Below are 19984 nucleotides of genomic sequence, written 5' to 3'. Positions count from 1 at the left end.
AGCAAGACTTCCAATGGAATGCATCTAAAGTCAGAATCAAAGTACCTGAGTTCTGGGCTTCCCTTGGCACTCATGAATGTCTCTCTCTGGGTCTCTTTCCTGTTCCTTCCAAATCAGCAGCTTGGAAGAGATGCCCTTTATGTTTCTTTTCAGTTTTAGGACTCTGATTTCTCAGATAGTTCATACCCTCTAAATAAAAAGGAATTGCAGCTCAGATTTTTGTGTAATTATTTGATATTATTTGAATAAAACCAAAGGTTGAGGAAAAGGATTTTGCCCACAATTCCATCCTCTTAATTATTTATTGTAGCTCCTTAGATCATATTTCTTGTTTAAGCTTTAACTCATAAAATCTCAAAGTTGGATGTACTATCTAATATTAACTTGTTTATTTTAAAAAGAATTCAACGTAGGCCCAGATTGGTCAAAGGGGTTTTCTCAGATCACAGATATATTAAATTGTGAAGGCAGGAGTCTTGATTCCATTCTCAGGGCTATTTCCTCGTGAAAATGGAACCATCTCCATTCCCAAAATCTAGGTCAGGTTGAATCCATGGATTTGAGCACATTGAACAGCAACCATGATTCGTGTAATATTTTTATGGCACTATGGGTAGTCAATTGTGTGTGGTGGCAGAAGCCTATTATCCCAGAGGCTGGAGAAACTGGGCCTGGTGAATCTCTTGAGCTCTGTAATTATGAGTGGGTTATACCAATCAAATGTCTATACTGTTTGGAATTAATATTATGGTGAGCCCATGAGGGCAACTAGGTGGCGCAGTGAGTAGAGCACCGGCCCTGGAGTCAGGAGGACCTGAGTTCAAATCCGGCCTCAGACACTTGACACTTGTACTAGCTGTGTGACCTTGGGCAAGTCACTTAACCCCAATTGCCCTGCCAAAAAGCAAAAAAAAAAACTATTATGGTAAGCCCAGAGTAAGGGAGACAGGGAGGCAACAAGTACCCTAAGGAATGGTGAACTGACCTCAATCACAGATGGACTAGGTCAGAGCTTTCATGATGATCTTAATAGGATTGGCCCCCACAGTTCTAGCCTTGATGAGATAGGAATGTTTAAGAAAAAAAAAGAGAAAGCAGAAGAGCTAACCAAGCTTAGAACATCAACATATGTCCAGTGAAGATCCAGTGGAGAGATTTTAATGTAAAGATATTAAGAATATGTCCTGCACAAAAATCCTAAGCTAGGTATTTTGCGACTATGGGCCATCCTAAGTTTTCCTTCTTTCCAGAAGATGTCATTGCTCATCGAGATATTTCCTTCAGTATTTTGGCCATTCTTTCACTAGTCCAATTGGAAGAGTTATTGTTATCCTAAAATGCAGACCTTTCTGTACTATCCGCTTAATGCTGCTCATGGAATAAATTACTTCCAGATGACACTTTTTAATTGAATTGAACTAACAGCTCAGTAATATGTTGTAATAAGAAGAATATTAGAATGATTAAAAGATCTGAAGACTCTTGCAAAATTAAATGATTAAACATAACACTGGGTAAATGAACAAGCTCTGTGTATATTAATCAGTTGTGGGTTTTAGCAAATGGCCTTGGAACTAAATGTATGTCTACATGATAACCCTAAACACCCAGGAGTTGCCACCATTTGGGTTCCTGCAGTCAATCAGTACCTCCTTACTGGCATGAGCCATCAACTCCATTTTATCGTTAAACAATGCTCTCGTGATTTATTAAGTACAAGCAACAAAAGCAATTGCTTCTTGGCAAACATTCATTCTATTTGTCGAGGGTTTCTAGCTAAGACTATGTAGTTTCCGTTTTCTTCGTTTCCCACCCCCCCCATTTTCAGCTTCTGGTAACAGCAGTGGATAGGACTGTATAGGATGCTGTTATTGAAAGTACACAGTGAGGAGAAATATCAAGCCAAATGGAAGTATACCTACTTAGAGTGTATCTGTGTTTTTGATGGTTTTTAGTTTTTTCTGTGGTTATTATGACCATGAAAGCAGAGAAATAGAAGCATTCAATCCAATCAGTAAGCATGCATTAAAGACCTTTGTGCCAGATGCTATACTAGGGGCCATCTATGCATGAAGGGAAAATAATTAATTCTTGCCCTCCCAGAGCTTACATTCTAATAGTGAAGGTAAATATATACATGTATATAGCAAAATGAATATGGAGTAGTTTGGGCAGGGAGGCCATGAGCCACCTAAACAGATCAGGAGATAGTGAACTTGGTGCTTACTCTGACTAAGGAAGAAGCAAGTCCTGAATGCAGTCTGAATCCTGAGTCTTCCCTGAAACAAATAGATAGCATTGCTGGGCCAGTCTCCTATACATCTTTGACTTGACCTCGAGAATTGATTAGCAGTCTTAGCAGCCTCCTTTCCTGCCCATAGATAACAGAGGTAATTTCTCATTGGACTATATAAATCGTTCATGCCCATGTTAGAGTAGTAACTAGTTGCATAAAAATTCAGGCTGGCAATTTATGACTCAAGCCATTCTTATGAAAATAATGAAACTCAGGGAAAGTTCTGTTTAAAGCTTTCCCATCAGTTGCATGAAACATGAGGAACTTAAAGTCTTATTTTGAGAATCCGCTTTTCCTGACCTGACTTCAGAGTATTCTTACCAGGAATCGCTATAGAATTCAGTTCTAGAAGATACCAGACAATGGGGTTTCTGTAACTGAAAGCTCATTCCCAAACCTAAATATTACTAAATGTTCTTTACTAGCAACAAACCACCAGAAATTCAATATAGTTAAATGTAATTTGGTGTCTCATAAAGATGGGAAAAGATGGCATAGTAAGTAAGAGATCTTTCCTTAGAACCAAGAGGTCCTGGGCCAGTCACCCTATCTCTCAGTGTAATAGCTTTCAGGAAATTCTCTTCTCTTATTAGTTGCAAAGAGGCCAACCTGCTTGTGTGGAGGAAGTTTTCTCTCTTGAGCAGTAAAATAGATTCTGTCCCTATCCACATTCCCAGTCCTCTGATGAACATTTCAGCTTTCTTTGAAGTTCAAGATAAGGTATAGCTGAAATTTAAACAGCTTAGTTTAATAATCCATTAGGATATGTTAGATTCCTCTACCACAACTTAGCAAATTCCAACCCATAGAAACAAATCATTGTTCAAATAATTAACAAGGAAATGTAGTAGACACTTCAAAGCCAGTATTTCTAGTGGGTTTCCCAATTACTATAACTGGTTTCCAGTCAGTCTGATCCAGCAAGCTGCCTTTATAAGTAGTCATTGCCAGGATTCCAAATTAAAACATAATGTCAGTGGATCAGAACCTTCAAGTTTATGGAATCATACTCAAGTTATTCACTCTCCCAGAAACCCCCCTTTGACCTTTCACCTACCTCTCCCCCCAGGAAATTATGAATAACCATTTAACTTCCTGAATGAACAAAGCCTTACATCTGCTGTGAAGCCTGGACTCATAAAAAATGGTTATTTTCATTCCTACTAGTGATTTTATGAGATTTACCATCATGCCAAGTTCTCATTCTATTCCCTTCGATGTGAGAGCAATGGGCGATGGTTGGAGGTACTTCCCTAGTAGTAGAAAATTATCAGCATGTACTACACAAAATCCTACTGTGTGCATGGTTACAATCAGGTGCTTTGACTCAATGTGTTTCTCAAGGGAAAAGAATTCTCAAAACATTAATTTTCAAAAAGCCCAAGAGCTATGTTACCTTTTGTTATCTCTCCCCTACTCTGCCCCCCCCAAAAGGAGAGGCAATCATTCCCCTGTCCCCCAAGGAGGAGAAGACTGGCTCTTGTGTCTTCTCACATTTTGGCCTAAATGTATTTTACCATCGCAGTAACTACACCCTTCAGCTGCAGCCTCTGCTCCTGAGCTGGTGAGCTAATTCATTCTGCAGGGCTGATTCTGGGAAAGTGAGAGCTGAGCCTGGCCGCCCCTTGACAGAGATAGAATAAGTTGAATACAGTAGAACATTTTTGAAATCCTAATGCATGCTGCTCGCAACTTAATTTTATTTTTTTTCTTATTGGCTTTTTTTAATATGACATTTCACAGTCATATAGCCTCAATAGCTAGATCTGTATCATAAAAATGACACCGGCATATGATTGAAGGAGGAAAGTCAGTCAGAGCAAAATGAATGGCACGCTTTTAAAGTGGCAGTTTAGCACCCATTACATGAGGTCAGTGTGTGTTCTCACCCCATCATTAAAGCCTCCTGTGAAATTGCGCTTGCTCCTCGCACTCATGGTTCCCTTTCTGGGCCCCAGCATTAGATTATGAAGATAATGGAGTAGAACTTTTGATCCATCACACGGGCATGGTATGCTGTTTCGTGGGCCCTGTCGGAGTCGAGCCTTAATTCCAAACATGGTGCATGTGCATGAAAATGAAGGAGAGGAAAAGCTATGGGATGATTCTGTTGGTGATAATTCCTCTATGTAAATTTTCAGTGAACTGCCAACTCCATCAAATCCACTATCCACTCAAGTTACTTCCCCACTCTATCAATTTTATAATATGCACTGTTCACTAAACTAATATCAATAAAAATCCAAAACCAGGCAGTGTGGTAGCTAGTTTCTAAATTATATTAGAGATGATGATGCCTTGTTCTTCATATATCTCTAGAAGCCAGTTATTTTGGTACATGCATTTTCTCAAGGTTGACTCAAGTTCAAAGCAGTATTGGCCAGTCCCATTGTTATTAACCCAGCAAAGCCTCAGAAGAGCTTTACCCTTTATTGAGTACCAAGTAGTACTATTCTCAATGAAGTGAGACCAGAGAGTTCATGTCAGATATATCCAAAAGAAACGTTCGTGGAGTAAACAGCCCAGTTCCAAATTAAAACTTCAGCTCATTATAACTCAATTCAGCAAAAAGTTTATTAAGTGCCTACTATGCCCAAGGAAGAGACTTAGAATGCAATAGCAGATGTAGAAGAGGCCTCCAAATCAGGAAAAGTCCCACCTCTGACATATACAAGGTCTTTTAGTGCTTCCCAGGAACTGTACTTTTCATTGCCCCACAACTTTAAAAGACTATTTTATATTTCACCTACTAATCTGCACAAGTCCAGTGATTTTCTTCACTCATGGTTTCCTACTAAAATGAAATTTTGGCCCAGAGGTCCCAAGCATAAGCTTTAGCTCTCCAATAGATTGTTCTTAGATTACAATGCTGTCAGTGAGTAGTAATTCCTTCAAAGGTTATGGGATCATGACCCTACATATTCTCTTCTCAAGGTAGAATGGAACATCCGTGGAGGTCCCCTTTCATGGGCCTGGAGCAGTTGGGTGATGGAGATGTGTTCTGAGTCAGCCTTCTCCTCTTGTTGAATTCCTCTGGTTCCTGTCAAGTATTCAATGGTTTAGGTTCTTCCAAATCAGTTTAGCTGCTTAAGCCAGAAGGATACCAGGAAATGCCTCATAAAATGTCTTTGTTTAGCCATTAGTGGAAATAGAACAGTAAGTTGTTCAGTTTCTTCTTGGATTGTCAACATCTTTCCTATTTTAGAGCCCCATGTAGGTGGCCCAGTGGATAGAGTGCCAGGCCTGGAATCAGGAAGACTCAACTTTCTGAGTTCAAATCTGGCCTCAATCACTTAATAGTTGTGTGACCCTAGATAAGTCATTTAATCCTATCTCTGTTTCTTCATCTGTAAAACGAGCTAGAGAAAGAAATGGCAAACCACTCCTGTATCTTGCCAAATGTGGTCATGAAGAGTTGGACATGACTGAAACAACTGAACAAGTAACAACAAAAATGTTATGGTGTAGGTGCCCATGATAGTTCCAAAGAAACACTACCTTTCTTTGCCTTTTTATCAAATCTCTCTGAACTTCATATTGACATCCGTGGACATAGTGATGTGTCAGGGCTATGTATTTCATGTAGATTTAGGTTTTCAGAAAAGCTGTTGAAAATGTTCCCATGCTTCAGCTCTGGTTAACAGCAATGATTCTAGTGAATGAGCACTCCGTAGTGCTGTGATGAGCTGCTTCAATAAATACATCACGTCTTTCAAGGTTTCTCTTCATTGATTACCCATCATGAACAGAACTCTGTCACTATGATTTCTGCATTTTTTTCCAAGGGGAACTCCTTTTTAAGCTCTAAAATTTCACAAATGGGGAATGTCAAGGACTATTTCACCATCTTTTTAAAACTTTTACTTAACTCAGCTGCCTCCCATTTCCTTCTTTCCTTCTGTGATGCAAAATAGCTCTTTCCAATAGACTGACAATTAATCTATAGCTAAGCCTATAGGAGGCTTAAAAACCTGGATGAAAACTAAAATCATTACAGCTAACATCTAATATTTCAGTCTATATCCCAGCCACACGATAATACTTAGATAATGATAAACACAGTTTTAGTTTTCATTTAGATGTTTCATGGTGCATTAGAAATAACTCTGGTCTTAGTGTCAGAAGTATGTTGTGATACAAGGATCATTGATCATGGTATCACTAGACCAGAGTCTGAATGATGGCCACACCATTTACTCCCTTGGTGAGTTTGGCCAAGTAATTTCATTTCCCTAGACCTCAGTTTGGATATCTCTATAATGACAGTGTTGGACTAGATGACTTCTAAGGTCTATTTCAGCTCTAGATCTATGATTCTAAAACCTCTGTTCAAGTTTCAGCTTTGTCACTTGCTGGTCTTGTGACCTGGTCCAAGCCACTTCCTCCTATATGGCATTCTTGTTATTAAAAAACAGATGGGGGAATGGGGAAAGAAAAAGTAAGTTTTCTAGTCACCATTCTCTCAGTTGACACTCTTCCCCAGCAGATTTTGCTATTCTAGGATATTTTTACCAATTAAGAAAAACATAGTACTCTTCTTTGCATTCTGTTCCCCTCCCTCCAAACTTTCTCCTCATCTCTAACTCCCAAGATCAGTGCATCCAGTAAACACTGTCCTGAGTCTGCAAGGGGTGGAGACATTTTATACATATGCAAACAACATCACATATATATAGGAGAATTTGAATACTGAACCATAGAATAGTTTAGGTTAGAAAATCCTGGTCTCCGTGTGCTCTTCCAGCTCTAAAAACCCTTGATCCTATTGAGAATTGTATATTTCCTATTGTTGTCTTTTAGTCTTGGAAGATTTAGAGCATGGAATCTGAACCTCCTGTAAGCTGGACTCTCAAGCTGAACTGGTGACTGAATGTTAATTAGAATGCCTGCCCAAAAGTTGCCCTTGTTTCATGGGCCATAAATTCACAGCTCTTTAGACTTCTTAGCAAGTATCGTTCCACATCAGTTTGCACAGTGGCATCTTGGGGTAAGTTCGCTCCTAGTGAGAAAGAATTGGCAGGGCAGTGAATTAGAAAGTACAGACTAACATGACCTTTAAAAATGGTCATTAAACTAGAGAACTTCTCAGACAAATGCAACTGAAGAGTCTAAGTGTTACCTTGAGGATTACTCTACCATTTTATATAATTTTTCTGGCATTTCAATCAGTTGGTTTGCTGACAATTTGCAGACCGAAGTGTTTTTCTCAAAGTGAAGGTACACTTCCAAGACGCTCTGCCTGATTCCAAAATTTGATTGGCTCATAATCTTTATATCACCCTTGTGGCACCAACTCTTTTATGACAGTATAGAAGTAGGAAATTTGGGGGGAATAATTTTTACCTTGAAGATCCCCACACAAAAGGTTCAGGATAATCAAGTATGCATGATACCCTCAGTACACGGGGACTGATTTCCCCCTTACAGGCACATATTTGAAATACAATTTCATTAAAATAAATCCTGTAATGAACTACCATATTGCAAGTAAAAAAGTTTCTTTAAATCCCCAGTCACTATCTCTGAAATGCAGGCTCCTCTGGTGGAAACCCCCTAATAAACTATGTCTCAACTCCCTACTATTCATCAGGGTTAGTGTACTGCTTTCTCCTTTAACTTATACTTTCTTTCTTCTACCTTTTTTTTTCCATTTTCTTCCTCTACCCTCAACCATTTTGCTCCATCCCTCCCTTCTCCTTCCTTATCCTCTCCCACGCTATGACTCTTTAGTATCTTAGGCTGCTGCCTTCCTCTCGGCTATATTTTTATCAAAAGCCATTCTCACAGTTAGAATGGAGTTTGTATACTAGTTTTCACTGATGTGCTAACTAGTATTTTTGGCAGTCTTTGCTGGAGAAAGCATTGAATTTGGAGTCAAAAACCTTGAATTCGAGTCCAATCTCTGATTATTTCTAACTGTGTAATCTTGTGCAAGTCATCCAATCTTTCTGGGCCTCTATTTTCCTATTTTTCTCTATTTCCCTGTAGTCTTCTGTTTCCTTATTTTTATAAAATGGAATTAGACTCAGATATTCTCTGGATCTGTAATCCTATGAGTAGGGGGTTGTTGATGGAATTTTTTGATCAGTTTGATAAGGTTAGAGGTAAATTAGTCTTTTTGGTCAGGAGTTTCATTATGTCTGGCTTTAGGAAATGTCTTTTGGTATTTTATTAATGGAGTGTAATACATGCCCCCAGGAAACATTCCCATTTCATTAAGAATTAGAGATGGAGTCTCAACATTTGGTTTTCTTTTGTTTTGTTTTGATATGTTTATCTCAGACAATTGTGTCTGGTACCTAACTTCCATGAAGCTGGGATTATAAAAGTTAGCTCAGAGACCTTTGGCAGATCTTTACAAACATATCTTGACTGAAAGGAATACAAATCAGAGACCAGAAACATGCAAGCCTACTTAGGCCCTAGGAGATGCCTCAAGGTAGCATATCACTGGGGACTACTACCCTCTCCCTCCCCTCCAGCCCAAGAGATAGTGACTGTGTTGACTCAACCGAGATAGCAGTCACCAGGGGCAGGGATGGAATACAAAGAGTTTCTGTATGTCAGATTTCCTGAACAGCTATGGAGATGTAGCAACTGAAACAAACTGCAATTCTATATGTTCGCAAGCACATGTTCCCAAGAGCGAACTGTGTGACCAAGAGACAAGTGTTGGTCAGGGGTATGCTGGTAAATATTTAACAACCAGCTTCCCCACCATAAAAAGGATACATGGCACTTTTGAATTTAGTGGGCATTATTAATTATTAATTAAAGTCGTTCAGGGGGATGATCTTATCTATTGACATTCCTTGGAGGAGTCACGGGGCCCCAGGGACATTTGCTAAATGCCAAAGAGGTCTGAGTCCATTCTTTCTGGGGGTGTTGTCAGAGGCTAGGGGTTTTCTCAGGGTCTCCTTAGCAGTAACTGGTTTTCCAGTACCACAGTAGAAGGGGCAGAAGTTTCCTGCACTGCACTAGACTCTTAGGGAGAAGAGGATCACATGAAAGTCCTAAGTCTGACTTACAAGAGGCCAAACCATAATATATGAAAGAGCAAAACCTCTGCATTTTCTGCTCCATAACTATAGTGAGTTACTTTAATAAGGTAGCTCTAACAGGAAAGTGTGTTGCCACTGTAGCCACCCCGAGTGTATTTCCTTCCAGGAGGATCCACAGGACCACCAATTTAGAGATATAAATGAATTTTAAAATTATCTGATTCGAACTATTCATTTTACAGATAAAAGAATGTTGAAGCCCAAATAATTTAAAATAACCTGCCTAAAGTCAACGAGTAACACCTGAGCCTAGATTCATTCCTTTTTTCATTTGTACTATAATAGTTCTTTAGGAAGGATCATGAGGCCAGAGGCTCTTATGTGTCCCTGGAGTGATGAAGTAGTTCTTGACAAGGTCTGGATGCTTCCTTCCCTCAGGGTAGTTAGAGCCCTTAGTACCTCAGGACCGTAAGACAAGACTACATGCTTGTAGGTCCTAGAGGTACAGATGATGCTCACTTATATATCAGAGGGTCGCCTTCCTAGTCCCTCTCTGTTCCAAGAAGAGTCTCAAGTTTAGAGTCACTCTAAACCACAGAGAGGAACTATAAGTCTGGAAGCATGTCAACATCCCCAGGGGAAGTTTGATTCACTGGAAAGGGAAGAAAATTATATCAACACTTTATGTGTTACTGTGAGCCTTTTGCATTTTCAGTATTCTGTATGGAGTATAAAACAAAAACTGGTTCTTAATATGTTTTTAACTTACAGGCTTGGACAGAAATTGAGGATACTTTTATTCAGATCTACAGAGACCTTGACATGAACCATATTATGAGCTTCCTAAAGGAAAATGTATGAGGGCATAAGGAGTCAAATACTTTCCATTTGAATTAAAGCCTTCTTGATTAAACCAAACCACCATAATCCCAGACTTTAGGGTGCTAAGCCTCAATTTACATCAGTAATGGCTTAATCTATTGATCCTTCCTCACCTCCCCCTCAAAAAATAGACTTTAATGGTGGCATTTCAGTAATAGTCAACAGGCTGCCAGAAGGAGATATTTTGCTACAGTGGGTACCAATCAATCACACTAAAAGCCCACAACCTCCCCCTTCAAGTAGTTTTGACTCATAAGGCAGAGGGTAATGTGAAATAAAGAATATGTGGGTGCAACTACAGAGACTTGGTGCAAGGATGGGGAACCTGTGGCTTTGAGGCTGCATGTGGCCCCAAAAGGATTTGTTCACTGAAGTTTGGGTTCTAGCAAAGGGCCACACTTGAAGAATTAGAGGACCACATATGGTCTTCTAGGTCCTCTGGTGCAACCTTTTAACTGAGTCCAAGTTTTACAGAACAAATTCTCTTATTAAGGGGATTTCTTCTGTGAAGTTTGCATTCAGTCAAAGGGCCACACTTGAGAACCTAGAGGACCATATGTGGCCTCAAGCCTGCAGGCTCCTCACCCTTGGTGGGTTTGAGTCCCAGCTCCCCCCATAACCAACCACATAACTTCCAGGAAGTTATTTCCCTCCTGACCTCCTATTTTCCCTGAGTGGAATATGGGGAGTAATCATGTTTTCCCATCCTGATCCACATGAGTTTTCTGAGAATCAGATGTGACAATTAATATGAAAACACTTTAAAAGTGTTTACATGCCATACAAATATGAAGTAGGACTATATTCATGAAGATAGTCCATTTTAGAAACTGCTAGGTGGCACTGTGCAGAAAACACCAGGAAGATTTCATTCAAAATTAGCCTCAGACACTTAATACCTATGTGACATCACTTAATCTCTGTCTGCCTCAGTTTCTTCAACTCTATAATGAGGATAGCACACTATCTCCCAGGATTGTTGTAAGGATCCAGTGCAATGATATTTATAAAGCATTTAGTCCAATGTCTGCCACATAGAACCTATTCAGTAAATGTTTGTTTCCTCCTATAAACCCTTCAGTCAGATTGCTCTAAGTGGTCCAGTCATTGTAGAATTCTTTCTTCAGGATATATGGTGAGTGCATTTGAATGTGCATCTTGGTGTCCTTCTGGTTGGCATTGCTTCAACACCAGGCTCAGGTGTTAAGAATACCCCCCACATACTCTTGATTTCCCAAAGTGACCTATTATGTGTCTGTGGTCTGTGATTTTTTTTCTGGTCCATATTTTTGAGGAAGCTGTTTTATATTGTCAGCCTGTAAAAATAGTTCCCATTTGAATAGCGTTTTGTGGCTGACAAAGTGTTTTTCTCACCGTACTCCTGTGTAGGTGGTAGGGCAAGTCTATTTCTAAGTGAAAAAAGAGAATCTCAGGGAAAGAAAGTGATCCAAGAAAGTGATCCAAGGTCACACTGTTTGCGAAGGTCACAACCCTCAAAGCTTATGTTGATGAAATTTCACTCAAAGGTATTTTCTCCTTTAACCTCCAAATATCTATAGTCCCTGCAAAACTAAGCTCTTCTTCCTCTGCTAGAAATGAGCTGGATCTATTGAAATCTAATCTTTCACGGCACATCTTCCTCCTTTTTCCTGTTATTCTCCTGAAGAATGATCCTTAGAAATAAATCCCCCACTGACTAATGGTAATAGTAAAAAAGTTATGATCTAAGCATACACAATAGCGCCTGTGGAGATGTACCATTTGTCTCAATGACTTATTGATGACCACATCGCTCAAGGGCAGTGCCCTGAAGCTGATACAACAGCTGTAAAAGAGCTTGGATAAAAAGAAGCAAGAAAAGCTGGTCCCTGGCAACATCCATTCTCTTTTCAGCCTCTCTCGGAGCTGTTTTCAGTAGATGGCAGAGAAAAGATCTTGAATTGATGAATTGCTTGCATAGAGACTCTAACCTGCCTGGTGTCAGAGAGAAGCAATATCCCTCAGCAAAGTGACTGGTGGGAGGGAAGAGGATAGTAGGGAGAGGAAAGGAGGGGAGAGAGGGCAGTCTTTTAGCTGTGTCTTTTCTGCTCTTAGGACACTACTGCTTTGTCTTTCTTAGAGCTGCCACAGCACAAGTCTACTAGACCCAGAATCCAAGCTTTGCCACTGCCATATTGTGGACCTTCACAACCACATGGCCAAACTTGGGAAGTGGTCACCTAAGTGGTCTTCCAACTTCCACCCTCTTTCCGCAGTAATCCTTCCTTCATACTAATGCCAGAGGAGTCTTTCCTCTGTATAGTTTTGGACATGTCATATTTGTGCTCAAAATATCTAGGATCCTATATCTCGAGATGTAAAGGATCTCAGAGACCTTCTTGTACCATGGTTCTTTACCTAGGGTCTGTGAACATTTTTAAAAAAATATTTTGATAACAATTTCAAAATAATTGTTTTACTGTATTATTCTATGTATTTTATTTTATACACTTAAAACTGTTATTCTGGGAAATGGTCCATTTTTCTGAGAGAAGGATCACCAGACAGATAGCCAAAAGGTAATCTAACCTTACTCATGTTAAAGATGATGAAACTAAGAAGACCCAGGGAGACCATGACTTACTCAAGATTAAACAGGATGTAAACATCAGGAGCAAGATTTGAACTCATGTCCTTTGACTCCAGAGAAACATTTTGTACTTTACCTATAATACCTCCATTGTTCTCTTTTACCTACCATATAAGGTTCAGTCCCCTTAGTCTGTCATTCAAGGCCCTCTACAATTTGATTCTACTTTATCTTTACAGTCTTGTCTCATAGAACTGCTTTCCAAGTATTATATATCCCATTTATATGGAAATTGTGAATTCCCTGTGCAATCCCTGTGCTTCACTATTCTGTGTCTTTACTCACACCATTTGCTAGGCCTGGATTATCCACCATCTCATTTCTTCATACCTCCAATGTTCCCAATAATCAGTTCATCCACTACCTCCTAGAAGTCTTTCTTGGTATCCCCACTCAGTAATGATCTTTCCTTAAACTTCATAACACTTTCTATGTACTTCTCCTTTTCTTAAATCTTAAATGGCTATCGATCATCTTTGCCAAGTTCAAACTCCTTTACCTAACATTTAAAAATCTTCATCATCTGTCACAAACCTGAGTTTCAGGGGCAGAGCCAAGATGGTGGAGTAAAAGCAATGACTCGCTTGAGCTTTCCCCACAAATCCATCCAAATACCTGTAAAAAATGACTCAGAGCAGCAGAACCCACAAAAAGACAGTGAAATAAATTTCCAGCCCAAGACAACCTGGATGGTTGATGAGAAAGGTCTGTTGCACTCAGCTAGGAGAGGAGCACAGTCAAGCATGGGCTACATGGGCATGGAACAGGTCCCAACAAACCTGGAGCAGGCCTCAGGGCACTGAATCACTGGCAGCTGAGGTGGTTTCCAGAATTCTCAACCCACAAACCCCAGAGACAGCTTAGAAGGTCTGTAAGAGAGGTCTGTCAGACCTGGGTGAAAGACGAATGCAGGCCAGCCCTGGTCCCAGCACAACTCTAAGGTGGTAGCAGCAGCAAGGATGGTGGCAGTGGCTGTTTCCAGAGCTCTCAGCCCACAGACAATAAGGGGATCAAACAACTGATCTGAAGGAGATTACAGGGATCTCTTTGCTAGCACTGAGGCAGGATTCTGTTGGTTTGCCCATACTTGGATCTGAGCTGCAGCCCTGGGTGGCAGTTCTGGGGCAAGGAGGAGCACTGGCATAGTGGAGCTTGTGGCAACAGGGGAGATGGTACCCTCCTCACAGTTCCAGGGCAGAAAAGAGTGCTTGTGGTCACTCACAGATCAGACCACAGGCCAGGAGAGGAGTAAATACCTCCCCTTTGATCACACAACCTTAAAACAACTGAAAACTTACAAGTCCCTAGAAGTGTCTCTGATGACAATTGCACAGAACCCCTGAAGCTTACAACAGTACATCCTCCACACTGGAAGCAGAGCTCTACCTTAACAAAGCGTTAAAAAGTCAAGTGATTGGCTGGGAAAATGACCCAACAGCAGAAATAAACTCAAACTATGGAATCTTATTTTGGTGACAAAGAAGATCAAAACATACACTCAGAAGAAAACAACAAAATCAAAGCCTCCAAGAAAAATATGAATTGGTCTCAGGCCATGAAAGAGCTTAAAAAGCATTTTTAAAATCAAGAGAAGTAGAGGAAAATAGATCCAAGAGAGATAATTTTAAAATTATTGGAGTACCTGAAAGCCATGATATAAAAAAAAAGAGCCTAGACATTATCTTTCAAGAAATTCCAGAGTTCCCAGGTCAAGGAGGAAAATATTGCAAGCAACCAGAAACAATTCAAATAGTGTGGAAATACAATCAGGATAACACAAGATTTAGCAGCTTCTACATTAAGGGATTAGAATATGATATTCTGGAGGTCAAAAGAGCTAGAATTAAGACCAAGAATCACCTCCCCAGCAAAAAATTGATATTCAATGATGTAGAGGAATTTAGTGCATTCTTAATAAGCCAGAACTAAATAGAAAAATTGACTTTCAAAAACAAAACTCAAGAGAAGCATAAAATGGTAAACAGGAAAGAGAAATCATAAGGGACTTATTAAAGTTGAACTGTTTACATTCCTACATGGAAGGATGATATTTGTAACTCATGAGGCCTTTGTCATTTTCAGGGTAGTTGCAGGGAATATGTGTGTGTGTGTGTGTGTGTGTGTGTGTGTGTGTGTGCATATATATATATATATATATTAGAGGGCACAGGGTGAATTGAATATAAAGGGATGATATCTAAAAAATAAAATTAAGAGGTGAGAGAGGAATATAGTGGGAGAAAGAGAAAGGAAGAGGTAGAATGGGGTAAATTATCTCCAATAAAAGAGGCAAGAAAAAACTTTTACAGTGGAGGGGAAGAGGGGGTAGGTGAGAGAAAACGAGTGAAGATTCTCATCAGAATTGGCTTAAGGAAGGAATAACATACACACGCAATTGGGTATGGAAATCTATCTTACCCTATAGTAAAGTGGGGGGAAGGGGATAAGAGAGGGGAGGCAACAAAAGGGAGGGCAGATTGGGGGAGGGTTAATCAGAAGCAAATACTTTTGAGGAGGGACAGGGTCAAAGGAGAGAAAAGAATGGAGGGGGCAGGAGGAATGGAGGGAAATATAGTTAGTCTTTCACAACATGACTACTGTGGAAGTGTTTTGCATGACTATACATGTATAATTTATATTGAATTGCTTGCCCTCTTAGTAAATGTGGGTGGGAAGGGAGGAAGGGAGAGAATTTGGAACTCAAAGTTTTAAAAATGAATGTTAAAAACTTTTTACAAGCAACTTGGAAATAAGATACACAGGCAATGAGGTATAGAAATCTATCTTACCCTATAGGAAAATAGAAGGGGAAGAGGATAATAGAAGGGAGGGCAGATTGCGGGAAGGAATAACCAGAATGTACCCATCTTGGAGTGGGAGAGATGAGGAGAAACTTTGGAACTCAAAATCTTGTGGAAGCGAATGTTGAAAACTAAACTAAATAAATAAATAAAAGGAAAAAATAAACATTTTAAAAACCTACATTTCTAGCCTCATCTTATGTCATTCTCTAGAACATTCTTCATTCAATCAAACTGTATTGATCACCTTTCCCGAAACAATGTTCTATATTTTTCTGTTTCTACATTTCTCTCCCTTGATGCTTTTGTCCACACCATTTATTATGCCCCAAGTATCTTTCCCTCCTCCCCTTTCTATCCTCCACTTTTTGAATTTCTTCTCAGCTTTCAAGGGCCAACTCAAATGTTTCTTCCTCCACGAAGCCTCCTTTGATCTCTATCTCCTATCTCACACAACACTTCGTTTTGCAGCTTGTGTTGGATCCATCATACAGTACTCTGAATTCTTATTATTGATTTTGTTTCACATTCCATGAGTTCCTTCAGGGCTCATAGCTTATTTAACCTTCTGTCTCCCAATAGGCTTTGAACATAGTAGATAATAAATGTTCTTTGAATTAAAAAGTGAGTGCGAAAGCAGAGGCTGCTCCTACTCCTGGCTGATGGTAATTGAAGTAGGCAATACCAAGGGAGAAAAAAGGGAATTTAGGAGACTTTCAAATGCAGGAGGTGAAGTTGAATACCTCAAAATCTCATCATTCATTAAGTAGGTACTGTATCCAGGCCTTCACGTATAGATGTGGGTTGTACTTAGACTGTGGAAAACATCTTCTCTATTTTATTTGTATAAACTCTGCCCAGGTCAGATTTATTGCCTGAACTTAATAATGCCTGTGTAAGTATGAATGAGAACTATTCTCAGTATTGGAGAAGAAAGACTTTGGGCCAGGAAAAACAGGGCTGAAAATGCCCAGTTAGACAAAATTTTCTTCTAAGTGTCTAGTTTTCTATTCCTAGAAATGGTTGTTACATAATAGTTATATAGTTATATATAGATATGTGTAACACAGATATATATCTGTGTATCATATACAGTATGTGATTATATATGATATATAGTTAGATAACATCACTAAAAATAGCTGACATTTCCGTAGCACTTTAATGTATTCAAAGGAACTTAGAAGCATTGACTCTTTTGATAGCTCGATCAGGCCAATGCCATAAGGACCATGGCCCAAGATATAGATGGTTCTCAATTCCTATCATCCTCTTCCTGTTCCTCCTCTTTCTCATCCTTCTCTGTTCTTCTCTTCCGCTCTTTCTCTTCCTCCTCTCTTCTCTTCTGATTCTGCCTTTCATTCTTCCCCCTCTTCATTTTCTTACCCCCTGTCCCTTCAGCACCCGTATGTTATGGTAACTTCAAGTGGTTTGGAATGAAGCAACCCAAGAATCATTCTACAGCTAGTTACTTTTAATGACACATGAAACTTAGAAGGAAACTTCTGGTGAGATGAGCTCATTTAGTCAGACTGAGGTTTCTAAGTAACGTTAATTCATGTTCTCTGCATCTTTCTTGTTCTGTTTGTTTAAATTATGGGGAAAAAGAAAATTCATTTTCTAATCTTCCATTTCCTTTGGTTATGATTTGCCAAAGGCTTTCTATGAGTGTTTGACCGGGGATAGTGTTCAAATATGAGGCTACAGATCAAAAGGGACATTCCCAGAACTCTGGGACCCCCTACTTTCATGATTAAGATTTTCTTGACAGCTTTAATATGAATATCATTAGATATCCAACCTACTATAAAAGCTATCATCTGGGGCCTTCCCCATTGAAAACTGTCTGAACAAGCTACTTTTTGGATGCCTTATCCCTGCTTTGCGTGGTTCTTCTTCAAGTTCCTAATGACTTCATGCTATGCCCTCAAGTGTCTACAGGCCCACTCCTACCTGTCCCCCTCCCTATTATTGGGAAGTCATGGTCCTCTGCAGGTCAACCTATTTTTAGGCATTGAAGACTTTCTTGTACCCAAATCCTAAGCTTTCCTTCTATCCCATATATCCCCTACTTTCTTATCATAGTGCATTTTATTCTACCATTAGAGCCTCATTCTTTTGGCTTGGGCAGCTCCTATTTTAAAAGCTTTGGGTTGGGAAGGGAATTCTTCAACCACAATTAAATTATTAGTACCCTACTGTGATGTGGTATATTGAAAGCTTTTCTTCAGAGTTTCAGAGTTCTTAGGGAATATGAGATTTTCCTGTGGGTATTGAGTGTAATAAACCTTTATTAAGCACCTACTACATACCAGCCACTGTGCTAAGTATTTAATATATTATCTCATTTGATCTTCACAACAACCCTAGAATATGATTGCTGTTACTTTCCCCATTTTACGTTTGAGGCAACTGAGGCAGTCAGGTTAACTCACTTACCCAGGATAATAATAATGATAGTCATAACAGCTACCATTTATGTAGCACTTACTGTATGCCAAGAATTGTGCTAAGTACTTTGAGATTGTTATTTCAATGGATCCTCGCAACAGCCCTGCAAGATAAGTGCTATTAATTTTACAACTGAGGAAACTGAAGCAGAGATTAAGTGACTTTTCCAAGGTCGCACAGCTAATAAGTATCTGAGGCTGGATTTGAACTAATACCTCTCTGACTCCAGCCCTTGTGTTCTATCCACTGTACCTCTTAGATGCCCCTAAGGAAAGACTGAGTGTCCTTCTGAATCCAGGGGAAGTTATGCCTGAATGTTGCTGCAATGTGTAGCTCTCTACAACCTGGGCAGGGTCTGAGGTGCCTGGGTGCAAGCAGGATAGAGAGGTATCTGGTTGAAAGCTGGTCTTGCTGATAAATGATATCAGAAAACATTGATTTTTTTTTTGCCCTGTCACTATTTGGCAGAGTCCCCTATGACTAGCACAGTACATGTATAAACACTAAGGGGTATTTAGAAATTAACTACAGTCTCCTAGCTCTGAATAGAGATGTTTATTTCAATCGAAATATTCCTGCCACATTTTAATATAAGGAAATCAAATTTTATGACATAGATGAAATAAAAATAAATTCTGCCCCCATCTACAGCTGGCCCTGGAAGTATACATTAGTTTGCTCAGTGGCAACCAGGCGTTGAGCCATAAATGCCTTGTTGCAGAAAGCAGCAGATTCCTTCATGTCGTTATCATTTTTATCCATCATTTCTTGTTTATTTGGGTTTCATATGTAACTGACATCTATCCTACAGAAACACACAACCAACTATTATCCCACCTTTTTACAATATAATTCTAAATTTAAAAAATAAAGATATTATCTAAACACTTATTGAAGTATGAATGTACCCTAAATAAAGTAGTCCTCTTGAGTAATCAGAAACAAATGTGTTATGTGTGTGTATATATACAGCACTCCTCTAGCTTGGACTAGCATTTATACCACAAGCCCCTACTTGTACTTCCCAGTATCAGTCTGCCAGTAGACATAACTGGTTCTTAACAATTGCATTTTATAAGGTGGCATAATTAAAAATAGTAGCTATCCCTATACTAAGATGATGTCAAAATGGGTACATGATTTAGACATAAGGGATGATGCCATAAGCAAATTAGGAGAGCAAGGAATAGTTTACCTATGGTGAAGGGAAGAATTTATGACCAAACAACAGATAGAGAACATTATGAAATGCAAAATGATAATTTTCATCCCTTTAAATTTAAGTTTTTGCACAAACAAAGCCAATGCAACCAAGATTAGAAGGAAAGTAGAAAGGTGGGAAATAATTCTTGCAGCCAGTGTCTCTGATAAAGGCCTCATTTCCCAAATATATGGAAAACTGAGTCAAATTTATAAGAATACAAATCGTTCCCCAATTGATAAATGGTCAAGTGTTATGAACGGTAATTTTCAGATGAAGAAATTAAAGCTATCTATAATCATTTGGAAAAATGCTCTAACTCACTGCTGATTAGAGAAATTCAAAATAAAACAACTCTAAGGTACCACCTCATACCTATCAGGTTGGCTAAAATAACAAAACAGGAAAATGATAAATGTTGGATAAGATGTGGGAATATTAAAACTCTAATGAATTGTTGGTAGAGTTTTAAACTGATCCAACCATTCTGGAGAGCAATTTAGAACTATGCCCAAAGGGCTATAAAAATGTGCATATCCTTTGATTCAGCAATTCCACTACTAGTCCTATATCACAAAGAGATCATTGAAAAATGGAAAAGGACCCACATGTACAAAAATATTTATAGCAGCTCTTTTTGTGGTAGCCAAGAATTAGAAATTGAGGGGATACCCATCAATTGGGGAATGGCTGAACAAGTTATGGTATATGAATGCAATGGAA

The 19984-nt window shown here is 39.2% G+C and overlaps 1 protein-coding gene across 1 annotated transcript in view; it reads left to right on the top strand.

Moving 5' to 3' along the window:
• FSTL4 (follistatin like 4) overlaps positions 1 to 19984 on the top strand; it is an 856236-nt gene that overhangs the window by 674335 nt on the left and 161917 nt on the right. The window lies entirely within an intron of this gene.

Source organism: Trichosurus vulpecula, chromosome 3, assembly GCF_011100635.1.
Source record: "Trichosurus vulpecula isolate mTriVul1 chromosome 3, mTriVul1.pri, whole genome shotgun sequence".
Taxonomy (NCBI): Eukaryota; Metazoa; Chordata; class Mammalia; order Diprotodontia; family Phalangeridae; genus Trichosurus; species Trichosurus vulpecula.
The sequence above is the reverse complement of the archived record's forward strand: the minus strand, read 5'-3'. Positions and strand labels throughout refer to the sequence as shown.